Below are 13029 nucleotides of genomic sequence, written 5' to 3' on the forward strand. Positions count from 1 at the left end.
TTCATATTAGCGGCAAAGAACGCAAATCTCTCCTTTTGAAGTCTCAGCGAGATCATGCCAGGGGAAGGAAAGGAAACCAGTGGGATTTTCCACAAGATTCATTTGGCCAGCTCCTTAGAAGTATGGTGCTGGGAACAGATGTGCTGTTCAGCTTTGTTTCTTTGGTCTTTTCAGGAGCTCAGTTATTCCAATCAGGTAATTAGCTGCTACTAAAATAAAGCTGTCCTTGAGTGAAGCTTAGTGGAGTAAAGGGGGCTATGGCAACTGTGGACTAGAATTCCATTCCTGGTATCTTGTCTTACTTAGGAGATTTTAGTTATACTAAGGCCAAATATATGATGAAGTGGACCTAGTAATAGTTTTATTTCATCATTGTTATCATCATTATAACCAAGAAATATTTATTTACTGCCTACTATGTTCATGGCATTATTTTTTGATTGGTTGATTGGTTTGGTTTTTTGGTTTGGTTTCTATGTATTATACTGGCCATGATTTCTTAGGATGGAGAGAAGAGAGCTCTGGCCCAGCTTAGGTTGTTGCCTGTGATGCCTCAGTGCTCAGAGATTTCCAGGAGCCCAAGCCACTCTTGAGTGGCAGGCAGACCAGGTGGAGGCTCGGGGAGGATGTCACTGAATCTGCCTGCAGGCAGTTGATGTCACTCTCCACATTGTATGGGACACTCAGGCCATGCTGCACTTGGTAACCACAGCCAGTGGCATAGGTCTGGAGGGAGCCCAGTTGCTGGGCTGGGCTCAGACTGCTCCAGGGTTTCAGGAAGCTGCAGCAGGTGACATGCAGCTGGCCCTCTAGTAGGTGTACTGCAACCAGATACTCCAGGATTTTGGACAGGGCCTTGTGTTGGTAACCACAGAGGCTCTCCTGGGCTGGGGTGATAAGGAACTTTGGGACCGGAGTAATGCCTCCTAAAAACCTCAGAGCCTTTGAACTTATTGGTAACCTTGATCTTATACTGCAATTGAGAGAGGGTGTGGTTGAGCTGGCAGACTGATGGGAATTTGGCCATGACAACCATATCTGATAGACAGATCATCTTGAGAATGCTGAGGGCCACAGCTGGAGGCCTACACAGGCAGCCTTGCAGTGGCCAGGAGCAGGAAGGTCAAGGCCAGAAAGAGGCCAAACATACCCATTTCCAGGATGTTCATCGAGCCTGGACTTGGAGGCAGCAGCAGGAACAAATGTCCAAGTCTTGGACAAACTCTCCTATCAGTTATTGCTTACTTATTGAAGTACCACCAGCATGGTTATCAATTTGAATGAAAACAGAAAATCTGGATTTCAGTTTGGCTCTGCCACTGACCAGTTATGTGACTTTGGACTAGTCATTTAACTTATCTGGGACCTCAGCCTCTTCATTTGCAAATCGGGGGTTTGGACTAAGTGATCTCTGAGTTCTCTTCTAGCTAGAACATTTCTTGATTTTAAATTCAGAAATATTTATAAATCCTAATAGCTCCTTCAGAGCCAGCTAGGAGTACAGATAGCCAGCACGGCTTCTGTGCTGATTGAATAGGAATGAGGCCAGGTGTCTACAATGGAATCAAAGCAGAGAGTGGAGTCCATTGTATGAATAATTCAGAGGGGAAAAAAATCCCTATGGGTATCACAGTATTGGAATTCACTTGACTCATATTTCTGGTCTGAAATCACTAGACTGCAATGTGAACTGTATCTCTATTATCACCCCCCAAAGTCTCATTTTCATGTGGAAATACAGCCTTTTCAAGAAATCAACTGATTTCCATTTTTGTTCTGATCAGAAATCCCCAAGCTATGGACATGAGCAGAAATTAGCCTTGTACCACCAATCAATCAATCAACAAACACCAATTGTAAGCAGCACATGCTAGGTTCTGTGATACAAAGGTCAAAGTGGAACAGTTCTTGCCTTCAATGAGTTTACATTCTATTGGGGAAGATAGCATGTACATAAATACACATGTGCAAAATAAATAGGAAGTAAATTTATGGAGAAGACAACACTAGCTGGTGGGAAGTGAGGGACTAGGAGAGTTAATAGATGGTGGCATTTAAGTTGAGTTTTGAATGAAACAAAAGATTCTAAGAGTCAGAGCTCGGGTAGGAAGGCATTCCAGGCATGGGAAACAGCTAATATAAAGGTATGGAGATGGGAGTTGTTGTGTCTTGTGTGAGGAAAACCAAATCAGGGGCCAGTAGAAACAATCCAATTACATTTGCTGTTGTCTTCATGGAGTTGGGGGGGGGGGCATGGCATATAAAAAAATGGAAATAAAAAGTTTGTCCTATTCCCAAGATCCTTTCAATTCCTTTATTTCCTTCATTCTCTGATATATTAAAAAAAGAAGTAAGGCATAGGAAAATGCCTCCCATGGACTTCTGTGAACATCCAATGGGTTGACCTACTTAACCCATGAGCACTTCTGTGGGTCTCTTCTCAGTCATCTTGGCAGGCTGCACGTACATTCAAGCCAGTTATTTGCTTAGTTCCAGAAAGCCAATGCTGAGACTATTAGATACAGTGGGTGGGGAAACCAAATAGACAAAGAATATCTGACCCAAGAAAGCAGTAATATGTCCCCACCCAGGAATGTAGATACCAAACTCAAGCACCAAATGCAGCTTAATGGACTCAAGCACTTGAGGCATCTTTTTTGCATCAGTTAGTGAAAGGTCATCAGAATCATAAATTCAGGCATTTTGTCCTCAAGAATTGGCAAAGGAGACCCTTATTAGAATTGCAAATTAAAAGCTCTAAACATTTCTTGCTTTCTCCAATGGCTGAAAATTCTAATGAACTTCTTCCTGCTATCTTAAATGGGACCATAGATTTAGAGCTGGAAGGTACCTTAGGTGCCATCTGGTCCAATCCTTTCATTTTATAGATGAGGAAACTAAGGTACAGATAGGGATTTGCCCAAGACTACACAGGGAATAACCTGCAGAGTTGGAATTTGAACCTAGATATCATTATTATGAGTCCAGTGGGGGGGGGGGGTGTCCCCTTACTTGTATTATCTCCTTTTAGCATGGGAGTTGCAATTATTCTCACTTTCATTTCCTTTTTTTTTTAATTTCTTAGTATAGAGAGAGCTGTGGAACAGAAAAAATCAAGTCTTTTCTTCTGCCCCATACTAGGGTATGATCCTGGGTTAAGGTGCTGACCTGCATTGGTGAAGAGAATTTCCTCACCAGGGAATTCCCTATTCTAGTGAAATCACAGGTGCGGGCAACTATCCCTATCCTGTATACATTCAATATATACAACAGAACTATGAGAAAAAATCTAAAGATTACAGACCAGTGCCTATAGAAATCACTGAATATTTCCTAAACTTAGAGGGAAGTATCTAAATCTATATAGATAGATATATATATAGTTATTTATCTATATCTATATTGATATTCATATCAATATCAGTATAGCTCAACCAAGGGGATTGTAAATTAAGATGTCACCATCTCCCTTCATAGAAATCCAAGTGTGTGGACTGTCTCTGTGATATACACTGCCCAGGTACAAGGAACTTATATTCCTGAAAAGTTCAATCTTTATCACCCACCAAAAAAACTCAAAAAACTTATTTCTTTTGGCCATTTCCCAATGTGGCCTTTCTATACCACTCACTCCTTTGAGGGTCTTTAATATCACTTTGTGAAGTGAGCACTATTAGATATGACTAAACGTTCTCCAATGTTATCCTCCTAAGGCAAGAGTTCTTAATTTGTTATTTTTTTAATTTCATGGACCTCTTTTGGCAATCTGGTGATTTCTATGCATCCCTTCTCAAAATAAGATTTTTACATGCATAAAATAAAAGATATAGGATTACAAAGGAAACCAATTATACGGAAATAGTAATTTAAAAAATTCAGTGAGTGAACCTCAGGTAAAAAACCCCTGTTTAAGGAAAACACAATAACATCGCTAAACATCTTTGTGAGGGGAGGAAACTCATCCTTCTTACACGTGATCAGAGTCCCACCATGTTGTAGCATTATGCCCCAGATGGACACTGTTGTATTATACCCTCCTAAGAGGCCATAACTGTTCTGTGCCCCCATGGTGAATGAAAGACAATGGGCTTCCCTGAAAAGGAGGGCCTTCCTGACACCCCTTCATAATTTTCAGCAGACCAGTGTAAAAATCCCTCCTCTAACTCAGAATAATAACTCCCCAACTTGTCTATAACATCTTATCTTAGTATGTTGTCTTGGGCATTAAGAGGTTTGATGATTTGCTATAGTCACACAGCTAGTGTGTGTCAGCAGTAGTACTCTAACCTTGCAGATTTTCCTAACTCCAAGGCCAGTTCCAGACTGCCTCCTTCAGGTTCTGGGAATAAGATGAAAATTCCCAAACTTCAACAAGTTAGGTGTTACGATGTCTCTCCACTAGCCCAGGCTGCCTCCTCCAGGGACTGAGAATAGAAGGATAAAAGAAATAGCCTCTAACCTGAAGGAATTTTAAATTTACCTGCTAGAATATATCCCCCAAGTCCATGAAATACTGTTCCATTCACTTCAAGCTCTCCCTTTGCCAAAATTCAAATATCTCAAAACCAAGAGTACCTGTTCTATCTTCTTGATTACTCTACGGCAAATGCAGTTGGTCATACAGGGGAATAAAATTGGTTGAGGAATGCTGATAAAGAAGGAAGAGGTTTCTGAGACTCTCTTGAGATTATGGATTACATGGTATCATCCATTGGATCTTTGTCCTCTTTAGAGGGGCTCAGTGGGACTGTAACTTGTGATGGGACTGTTTGGTAATGTAACATAGGTGCTTGAAAGCTAGGTGTTTATCTCAATCCAAAAGGTTATAGATATGTCAGATATAGAATTTACTTCCTCATTTAAGGAACTGGAGTAGAATAGATTATTTTTCTTCTGTGAGGCAGGAAAAGGAGTATGTTTTATAGACACTTTTAAAAGAGAAGATAGGACAGAAATATTATTCCCAATGTTGAGAATAGACAATTCTCAATGGACTCCAACACTCAATTGACTCACTTTACTTTTTTCCAAGTGAATGAATAAATGGTGAGACATCTCACCCTTTCTAGCATCAACATTCACTGTCACTATATAAGCCTTAATAGTCTCAGATGTAAATTGAGCTAATGAACACAAAACTCTGGCAATTCCATTTATCTTCTTGGGACAAAGGAAAGTATAAACCTTGGTGCTCATGTGGTATTCCCCTCACACAAAGTCAGAAGAAATAATTCCAAGCTATCCAAAGCTGCCTGTAAGGTCTCAACTCAACCTACTTCCATTCAAGGAGCTTTTATTAAGTCTTTACTATGTGCCAGAAGCTGTTCTGGGCACTAGGAACAGAAAAACAAACAGAAACAGTCCTCTCCCCCAAGAAACTTATATTTTACTGAAAGAAACAACATGAGTACAGCTGAGTCAGAGGAAGTAGATTAAAATCCCAGCTCTACTACTCATTACCTATATAACGTTAGACAAGTCCCAACCTCAAGCTTCTCTTCGAAAAAATGAAAGTGTTTGTTTTATTTGACAATATGTTTGTAATGGGTTTGTTTTTCTTGCCTTTTGAGGGGCAAGAGGGAGAGGATGTGGACCTGATAATTAAATATAATTGAATATTAAAAAAATGAAATGGGGACCAGACTACATGTGTCTGAGGGCCCTTCCAACTTTGGATCAATGATTCTAGGTAGACACAAATTATTCTAGGATCATTGATGTATATTTTGAAGGGACTTCCAAGGTCATCTAGTCCAACACTCTTATTTTGTAGATAAGGAAATCAAGGCTCAGAAAGGCAAGGTCACAGAAGTAGAAAGTGGCAGACACTATTGCACTCCCTTAAATGGTTTTGTATTTATTCTGAGTGTGTATTTTATATTTGTATACACATTGTTTCACCAGATCAAATGTAAGCTTCTTGAGGTCAGGGACTGCTTTGTTTTGGTCCTAGCACAGTGCCTGGCACATGGTAAGCACTTAATGAATGCTTATTGATTGATTGAACCCAGTTATATGACTTATGAGGTCCTGCCCTGAAATTAAACTTGCCATTTTCAGGCTTGGGTGTCAAATGATTCAAATTTCAAATTGGCTTTGCAATAAATCACATTACTCATCTAACTCTGTTATTGACCACATCTGTGGATATTATCTTGCTCCATATGAGGCCAGATGTTCCTCCATCATTTCTCCCTTATTTCTCAGTTATTGAGGATGTATACCATAAATATCTTTAATCAATTATCAAGCATGCAAAGAGTGAGAGGCAGGATGAGACTAGAATTTAAGAGACCCAGGTTCTTGTCTAGTCTTTGTCACTGGTTTACCATCTGATCTTGGACAAGTCACGTATTTCCCTTGAGAAGAGTTTCATTAGATAATTTCTGAAAGTCCCTTCCAACATCAAAATCCCATGGTTTTTTGTCCACCTACATGTGCTCAGCTTTTCGCTCTTCCATTGATACAGAAAAAGCATACCCCATGGCCCCTAACCTCAAGGAGCTTATAATCTAATTGAGAATATAAATTACATGGATACTAAAAAAAAATCTATGACACTGTTACAGGAGGAAATACCATTAAGGAATTCTCTTCACCTCCAAAGACTGAAAGCTCAGAGTTCTTAAATTTAGAAGTGGAAGGGACCCTGATGGTCTAGTCCTACACCCTCATTGTTATAGATGGAGAACCTAAGGCCTAAATAGGCTAAGTGACTTCCATAAGGTCAGACAGGTAGTAAGTAGCAAGCTGTCTATGGGCTAAAGCAATAGGGAATTAATTACCTAAGGTCCATAGAGGTTACACCATTTGGGTAGGACACATAGCTACTAAGTGCCAAAGGTGGGGCTTGAAACTGAATCCTACTGACTCCAGACTCAATATTCCATCCACTACACTCCACCTGTAATATAATGACAAATAATATCAGACAGTAGATCATAAGATCATAAATATAGAGCTGAAAGATATCTCAGATTCAATCTAATTCAAATCCTTCATTTCATAGATGAGGAAACTGAAGCCTACAGGAGTTCAGGGTTGCCTCTTATATAATACAGTCTGAAACTCATCTTTAATCACTTAAAACTACACTATCTTTTGGAGCACCCTATATAATTCAATGTATTTGTATTTTTATCCCTAGCATCTAACACTGCCTGGCGCATGTCATTGCTGTTGCTATTCAGTGGTTTCAGTCATGTTTGACTCCCCATGACCCCTTTGGGGTTCTCTTGGCAAAGATTCTGGAGTGGTTTGCCATTTCCTTCCTGCACTCATTTTACAGATGAGGAAACTGAGGCGAACAGGGTTAAGTGACTTGTCCAGGGTCACACAGCCAGGAAGTGTCTGAGGCCATATTTGAACTCACAAAGATGAGTCTTCCTGACTCCAGTCCTGGCACTCTATCCACTGTGCCGCCTAGATGACTGGCACATGCTATATATTTAATAAAAAACTTCTTCCTGAACTGATTGACAAGTAGCATAGATGTATAACCAATCAATTATTGCCTTACAGACTATGAATTACATAATGACATTCTGGGAGATAAAGAAGAAAGATAATTGGTTGCCTCTGCCCTCAGAGATGAGTGTGTGTACACATACATATACATGTGTGCAGTCATATATGTGTGTATGTGTGCATATGTGTATAAGCATGTGTATACATATACATATACATATAGGACCACAGTTCAAGATTTGGAAGGCATTTCAGAGGCCATCTAATTCTATCCTTTCATTTTAGAGATGAAGAAACTGAGGCCCAGTGAAGTTGAGTGACCTGCTCAAGGTCACATAAGTAGTAAATGCTAGAGCTGGAATTTGAAGCTAGCTGCTCTAACACCAGAGACAATGTTCTTATTACTGTGGCACTGTTCCTATATACTGAAGCCACTAAAATTGAACTGAGACTCAGGAGCATTTAAGTGGTACAGACAATAAGTAAGTTATACCAGAATTCATCAAAGACAGAAATCAATGAATAGAGTAAGACCAGTGAGGAAAAGGATCCAAAGGGGGGGTGAGACTTGAACTGTACCTTAAAGGGGGATTAAGGGTGGGTAGTTGGACTTAAGTAAGCCCCATTGAAATAATAGCAAACAGCGAAAGAGAAATGATAACACTCAGGGAAAAAATTACAATGATTTTTATGATGGTTGAGTCTTTATATTTATCATTTGAAGAGTGAATTTCCTTGGGAGTTTTATAATCAGCTAAGGGAGATTTTTAAAAATTCTTTCTCAGATGATTTTTTTCATTTGCTGACTTTTCGATGAAAAATCTCTTTATCTCCTCTTCAAAGGAAATGTGGATGGGTAGAAAAGGTCAGAAAACCTGAGCTGACATCCTCCTGGGGCACATGGCAGTCTCTCAGAGGTTAGTTTCCTTAGCCGTAAAATTAAGATAATAATCCTTATAGCCTTGCAGTGAGCATTAATCATCATAAGGCATCTAGAATATTTTTTAGGCCTGGAAGCACATATCTCAGTCATTGAATCTTTGAGGACTCTTCAGGGGTTAAAAAGAACCCAGATCAGATACATTTACAAGAAATGGAAATCTCATCTTTTCAGAAAGTACTCTAAGTAAAAAAGAGAATGAGGGAAGATAAATACAACTAATTGAACCAAATTGTTTCCAAATGAACTACTTTTCATAGTTGTTCATAAGGGGACAGCAGTCTTTAAACAAATCACCAAGTAGATATTTTGGCAGGGCAGGACCATGAATAATTTGTTTCTTTAATTAACTCAGATTTATTAAATAATTTGCCTTCTGTTAAATTAGACTATATTTCCATCTGAGGAACTACCAATTTATGAGTTTTCCATTGTCATTAAAAAGGCAATAGGACATAAATTCTGAATAGTGTGAAAGTCTAGCGTATAGGAATAGAAAGAAAGTGGGCCTCAGGGTGAAAAAAACTGGGTTTGGGGGTAGTTTTAGGGTATCAATCTTTCTACCCACTACAAGAGCTTTACATTTTTAGAAGCTTGAGTCTCTAGCACACACTAGTTGTGTTTCTTTGGACAAGTCATTTAACTTCTTGGGGGCATCACCAGTCATCTTGATTTTTGTCTTGCCACTGGACTCCAATGACTCTGGAAGAGAGAGTGGGACTGATGACTTTGCACAGCTCTGACTCACTTAAATCTAATTCACACCCAAGTCAAGACATCACCTCATGATGTCATTGGCTGTCTTTGAGAATGAAGGATGAAAAACAACAACCCTTAACTTCTCAGTGGTCTAGAGAACTCTGATGACTACAAGGTACGAAGAAGGTGCTGACCTTCATTGGGAGAGAGAGATTCCTCATTCAGGAATTCTCTAGAACAATGAATGAAATCACAGGTCAAGTGCCTAAGCACCCCTTCGTGTATAAGAATCAAGTATTTACACTGTCAAAACAAAAGTGATTTAAGCTTCAATCAGAAGCCATTGAATTGGTGTGGACTAGTAGTTGGCATGAAGAGCATTGGATGGAGAGCTAGCGTCAGTGTCAGGAAGTCTAGCATATAGCATCGATCAATAAACATTTATCATTTATTACTATATGCAGGCACTATGCTAAGTGCTAGGATTAGGAGAAGAGGAAGTCTCGGAGTTAGGAAGAACTGGGTCCAAATCCTGTCTCTGTCACATAGTGTTACACTAGACAAGTCAATTGATCTTTCAGGGCCCTAGTAACTAAGTCTAGATACTACAGGAGAATTGCCTATATAGACTATATGAGAGAAAGTTGAGTCCAGTACTCAATTATTCTGACCTCAGTTAGGAGAAGACATAAAGTAGAAGCTAGGAGGAGCAGCTAGATGACTCAGCGAATAGAGTGCCCAGCCTGGAGTCAGGAAGACCTGAGTTCAAATCCAGCCTCAGACACTAGCTGTGTGACCCTGGACAAGTCACTTAATCCTGTTTGCCTCAGTTTCCTCATTTGCAAAATGAACTGGAGAAGGAAATGGCAAACCACTTTGGTGTTTTTGTCAAGAAAACCCCAAATAGGGTTATGAATACGAAGACATGGCTGAAATGACTGAACAAACAACACAAAATCCTACCTGCTCTAGAGATTTCTGTCCATATAAAAGGGGAGCACAGCTGAGTAGTCAGGTCTGTTGTCAGCACACTCCGTGGGCTGTGTACAGCTGGGTCTTTTAAGCTATCTTTACGCTCTTTTATTTAGACAGCAAGATTAATGCTTCCCTGTTAAAGTCTGGCATTTCAAACTTTAATTGGAAGACATTCCTTTAACCCAAAAGGTAAAGGTGAAAGAAAGCCATACCCCTAGAGAGGAGCAGTATATTCCAACTTTAAAGGAGTCACCAGTTCTTAAGAAGATAGAGTAGTCCTTACCAGACTTTGACCCTCTCTCCTTACCTACCTCCCCCCCCCAAATAAAAACACCAATCATGCCCAGCTTACAGCCCTGTTATACCTCTCAAGCTTTTGGTAAGAAGCACCAACAAAAGGTTGGAGGACCCCAGCTCTAAACTCATTCTCTAGGCATGGAAAGAACACTGGATTTAGAACCCAAGGACTTGAGATTGAATTCTGAATTTGTCACATATTACCTGACCTTGGCAAATTATTTAACCTTCTTATGCCTTAGTTTCATAATCTTAAAAGGAGAGGGGCGAGGAGTAGAAGAGATGTCCTCTAAGTATCTTTCCCCTGCCAAATCTATATTTCTAGAAATTTCCAAGGAAGAGCTACTTCTAAGATCCATTCCAGCTCTAAAGATATAAGCCTATGAGCCAAAGCCATGCTCCTACACTTTTCTAACATAGGTATACATCTAAGGCCACTTCTAGCTTTAAACATATGAAGCTATGAGCCTATGGTGAGTTGTTTAATCTTTCTAGGCCTCAGTTTCCTCATTTGTTAAAAAAAAAAAGTGTTGGATTAAATGGTCTATAAGGTCCTTTTCAGCCCTAAATCTGTGTTCCAGCAAACCTTCCAGCTAAATCTCCTTCTAGTCAGATAAATGGTAGACATTCCTTTCTCTGAGCTTTCCATTTTGGCTTTGAGTCATTTACGGGAAGGAATATGAAAAGAAACCTTTTAAGTAAGGATGTGTTGTTCTGTAGTCAGCTTTAATAAACCTCAGTGGAGTGCTCCTAAAAGCTACGACCAGGTAATCAGACTAAAGCTAAGTGCATCTAAGATCCCTGATACCTACAGAGAGATATTTACAGAGGGGGTTGGGGGAGCAGAATAACTTAAAAGGGGTTGGATGGTAGTAAGAGGTTTGCATTTAACATGTATGTCTTATGCAACAAGTAAAAATAAATTCATATTAGTTTAAAAAAAAACAGCAACCCATCTTTGAGGTCATTTTCCTCTCACAGGGTCACTAACTTCAGAGAAATGGGAAGTTTATCATTTACTGAGAAAATAGCACATTTAAGTCATTTTTCAACTTTCTGTAATCACCCATTTTCCCAGAACAGAGTATTTAGATTCCAGGGACATTATTTAAAAAAAAAAAAAGAAGACACCTCTAAACCCAACGATTATGTTTATTATTTTAAAAGGTGATGTCTGCTCCACAGAGACAAAATGGAGCAAGAAGATAGAGCTACAAAGATGTTGAGAAAACAAAATCACTTGCCATCCAATGGTGGGAGGATGGGGTCAGTGGTGGGGAAGGGGAAAGAGCAAATCGCCTCATTTTTTAACTTGGTAAATTAATTCAGTGAAGACCAGGAAGACTGGAGACCTTTTCCAGAGTTCAGGTAAGAGGTACTGAAGGGTTAAGGGCCTGAATTAGTGTAGCAGGCATATGTGGAGGAAGAAAAGGAACACGAGGTGCTGTGGAGTTAGAAATTATAAGACTTGGTCACTGTGGGGAGTGTGAAAGATGAGACAGGAATAACTCTGAGGTTACTAATCCAGATGACCAGAAGGATAGAGGTACCACCATAGATTGTTGTTCATTCTTCATTCTAGAAGTGGACCAATGGCATCAGGAGGGTGATGTCTTGACTTGCAGGTGAATTGGATTGAAGTGAGGCAGAGCTGCTCAAAGTCATCAGCCTCACACTCTCTTCTTGAGTCACCAGAGTCTAGTGGCAAGACAAAGGGCTCTCACTGATTGGCCTCACTTGCTCATTGTTTGGGTTTCAATGGCTTAGAGTGAGTGTAAATAGCAATTGTTTCTGTTCTGGCCAGCAATCCTGAGAGTCTTCCCCACCCAGATTGGTTCTTTCATGAAGGCAAACTAGGCCATCTTTTGCCTCTTCCCACCCTAGACAAAGATAGGGTAGTTAGGAAGATAGGAGAACTTGGGGAGAAAGGAAATGACTCATGTGTTGGATCTGTTGAGTTTCTCGTTGTCTTTCTGTAGACGGCCCCCAATCATCTTTTGATTCAAGATTCAAACTCTTGACCCTCTTAGTATTCAGTCTTCCCATTAGGAGGTGCTATTTGTGAGGTCTCATCTCACTTACCCAACCCTTCCATTCAGGCCAAACTTCTTTTCTTACTTAGCCTCTGTGTACTAAGCTCTAGAAAAGCATGGATGCTTTCTCAGAGGGCACTCCTCATAGCTGGAATATTTTCCCTGTCTGAGTAACTAAGAGCCTTTTCCCTACCCTCCTTGAAATAGTATCTGAAATCTCCCTCCTACCACAAGACCTTTCCCAGCCACACAGTTGTGAAGTGGTGATTCCCCCTCCCATCTCTTGGCATAAACTACCTCCTGATTATTGCATGTCCAAGCCCTGCATTCTTTGTATATTTAATCAGATTCCTCAGCACAGCTGTTTATGTACCAGCTTCCCTTGTTTTCAGTGTTTTAAAGTCAATGGAATTATATTAACATGAGAACTAGAAATTTTAGGGATTGATTTATTCAATCAGTCAACAAATATTCATTAACCATCTACTATTTGCTATATACTGTGCTAGGCACAGGGGGATAAAAGTACAAAAAAATGAAAGTCCCTACTAACAATGAGCTTACATTCTAATGAGAAAGGCAAGAAGTGCATATAAAAATACATGTTATAATTTTAAA

The 13029-nt window shown here is 39.8% G+C and overlaps 1 pseudogene; it reads right to left on the reverse strand.

The window, feature by feature from the left end:
* Window positions 1–531: 531 nt before the first annotated feature.
* On the reverse strand, window positions 532–1154 carry LOC114028251 (annotated as a pseudogene).
* Window positions 1155–13029: the final 11875 nt, after the last annotated feature.

This window comes from Vombatus ursinus, unplaced genomic scaffold, assembly GCF_900497805.2.
Source record: "Vombatus ursinus unplaced genomic scaffold, bare-nosed wombat genome assembly UNPS02014874.1, whole genome shotgun sequence".
NCBI lineage: Eukaryota > Metazoa > Chordata > Mammalia > Diprotodontia > Vombatidae > Vombatus > Vombatus ursinus.